The 3,077-nt window shown below is 40.9% G+C and overlaps 1 non-coding gene across 1 annotated transcript; it reads right to left on the bottom strand.

Annotated features, from left to right (window-relative positions):
- Positions 1 to 2,501: 2,501 nt before the first annotated feature.
- Positions 2,502 to 2,575, bottom strand: Trnat-ugu (transfer RNA threonine (anticodon UGU)). Its single transcript has one exon. It is a non-coding gene; the product is annotated as a tRNA-Thr (tRNA).
- Between the last annotated feature and the right edge of the window lie 502 nt (positions 2,576 to 3,077).

Below are 3,077 nucleotides of genomic sequence, written 5' to 3'. Positions count from 1 at the left end.
TTTCATCGGCGAACCTCAAAGTTTTTATTTCTTCTCCATGGATTTTAATTCCTACTCCAAATTTTTTCTTTTGTTTCCTTCACTGCTTCCTCAATATACAGAATGAATAACATCAGGGATAGGCTACAACCCTGTCTCACTCCCCTTCCCAACCACTGCTTCCCTTTCATGCCCCTCGACTCTTATAACTGCCATCTGGTTTCTCTACAAATTGTAAATAGCCTTTCGTTCCCTGTATTTTACCCCTGCCACCTTCAGAATTTGATAGAGAGTATTCCAGTCAACATTGTCAAAAGCTTGCTCTAAGTCTACAAATGCTAGAAATGTAGGTTTGCCTTTCCTTAATCTATTTTCTAAGATAAGTCGTAGGGTCTGTATTGCCTCATGTGTTCCAACATTTCTACGGAATCCAAACTGATCTTCCTCGAGGTTGGCTTCTACCAGTTTTTCCATTCGTCTGTAAAGAATGCGTATTAGTATTTTGCAGCCGTGGCTTATTAAACTGATAGTCTGGTAATTTTCGTATCTGTCAACACCTGCTTTCTTTGGGATTGGAATAATTATATTCTTCTTGAAGTCTGAGGGTATTTTGCCTGTCTCGTACACCTTGCTCACTAGATGGTAGAGTTTTGTGAGACCTGGCTCTCCCAACGCTGTCAGTATTTCTAATGGAATGTTGTCTATTCCCAGGGCCTTGTTTCAACTTAGGTCTTTCAGTGCTCTGTCAAACTCTCCACGCAGTATCATATCTCCCATTTCATCTTCATCTACAGTCTCTTCCATTTCTATAATATTGTCCTCAAGAACATCAACCTTGTATAGACCCTCTATATACTCCTTCCACCTTTCTGCTTTCCCTTCTTTGCTTAGAACTCGGTTTCCATCTGAGCTCTTGATATTCATACAAGTGCTTCTCTTTTCTCCAAAGGTCTCTTTAATTTTCCTGTAGGCAGTATCTATCTTACCCCAGTGATATGTGCCTTTACATCCACTAGCCATCCCTGCTTAGCCATTTTGCACTTCCTGTCGATCTTATTTTTGAGACTTTTGTATTCCTTTTTGCCTACTTCATTTACTGCATTTTTATATTTTCTCCTTTCGTCAATTAAATTCCATATCTCTTCTGTTACCCAAGGATTTCCAGTAGCTCATGTCTTTTTACCTACTTGATCCTCTGCTACCTTCTCTATTTCATCTCTCAAAGCTACCCATTCTTCTTCTTCTGTATTTCTTTCCCTCATTCTTGTCAATGGTTCCCTAATACTTTCCCTGAAGCTCTCTACAACCTCTGGTTCTTTCAGTTTATCCAGGTCCCATCTCCTCAATTAACTCTAAATAATGAAAAGTGTGAAGTCATTGACATGAGCAGGCATTACAATGAATCTACTAAATTTTGGTTACACGATACATCACACAAATCTGAAGGTTCTAATATCAACTATATACTTGGGGATACAATTATGAATAACTTGAATTGGAATGATAACATAGATAATGTTGTGGGAGAAGCAAACCAAACACTGCGATTTATTGGCATAACACTTAGAAAATGCAACAGGTCTACTAAAGAGACTGCTTACACTATGTTCGTTCTGTCTTGGAGTATTGCTGTCGGGTGTGGGATCCTCATCAGTAATGATGGCTGGAGGACATCAAAAATGACCAGAGAAGGGCAGCTCTTTTTGCACTGTCACGAAATAGTGGAGAGAGTGCCATGAATATGATACACAAATTTGGGTGGCAATTATTAACACCAAACCGTTTTTTTGTAACAGGATCTTTTCATGAAATTTCACCCACAAATTTGCTCCTCAGAGTGTGAAAATATTTTGTTAGTGTCCACCTATATAGGGAGAAATGATCATCATAACAAAAAAAAAAGAGAAATCGGTTCGCGCTCAGAAAGAGTTTATTGTTTGTTTTTATCACACACTGTTAGAGAGTAGAAAGTAGAGAAATAGCTTGAAAGTGGTTCGATGGTCACTCTGTCAGGCTCTTAATTGTGAAGTGCAGAGTAATCATGTAGATGTAAATGTAGTTGCTAGTTCCCATATTCTTGGGCAGGAATGTTACTATAAAGGTTGAAATAGAGTATCATGAGCACATTTTGGTGCACTTTTGTGTTAAGTTCCATATTTACAACTGTATTTTTAATTATGTATGTTAGCCGAGCGGTCTAAGGTGCTGCAGTCATGGACTGCGCGGCTGGTCCCGGCGGAGGTTCGAGTCCTCCCTCGGGCATGGGTGTGTGTTTGTCGTTAGGATAATTTAGGTTAAGTAGCATGTAAGCTTAGGCACTGATGACCTTAGCAGTTAAGTCCCACAAGATTTCACACACATTTGAACATTTTTGAATTATATATGAAGGTAGTGTCTGTTCTTGAAAGAACAGTTACCGTTGATGACCATGCATTTTTTGTTAGAATGAAATGATAATTAAATGGACACCCTAGCTGCAAACAGGCGTCGATATACTTCATTGGGGACATGTTGAAAATGTGTGCCCCGACCGGGACTCGAACCCGGGATCTCCTGCTTACATGGCAGACGCTCTGTCCATCTGAGCCACCAAGGCACAGAGGAGAGTGTGCCTGCAGGGACTTATCCCTTGCACGCTCCCCGTGAGACCCACATTCCCAACATGTCCACACAACTACATTCTTAGTGCGCCTAATAGATGTTTGCCCATAATACTCATTACTCGTGGCAGATTAATCTATCAAGTCCCGTAAGAGTTTGAGTGTAGCGTATGCGTTCGCACAAGAAGGTCAATAACCGGGAAGCCATATTTTAACTATATATAAGGTACTATCTGTTCCCGGAAGAACCGTTGATGACCATGCAGCTTTCGTTAGAATGAAATGATAATTAAATGGACACCCTAGCTGCAAACAGGTGTTGATATACTTCATTGGGGACATGTTGAAAATGTGTGCCCTGATCGGGACTCGAACCCGGGATCTTCTGCTTACATGGCAGACGCTCTATTCATCTAAGCCACTGAGGGCACAGAGGATAGTGCACCTGCAGGGACTTATCCCTTGCATGCTCCCCGTGAGACCCACATTCCCAACATG

The sequence above is a fragment of the Schistocerca cancellata genome, chromosome 2, assembly GCF_023864275.1.
Source record: "Schistocerca cancellata isolate TAMUIC-IGC-003103 chromosome 2, iqSchCanc2.1, whole genome shotgun sequence".
Taxonomy (NCBI): domain Eukaryota; kingdom Metazoa; phylum Arthropoda; class Insecta; order Orthoptera; family Acrididae; genus Schistocerca; species Schistocerca cancellata.
Note: the sequence above shows the minus strand (reverse complement) of the source record. Positions and strands in the feature narration are given on the sequence as shown.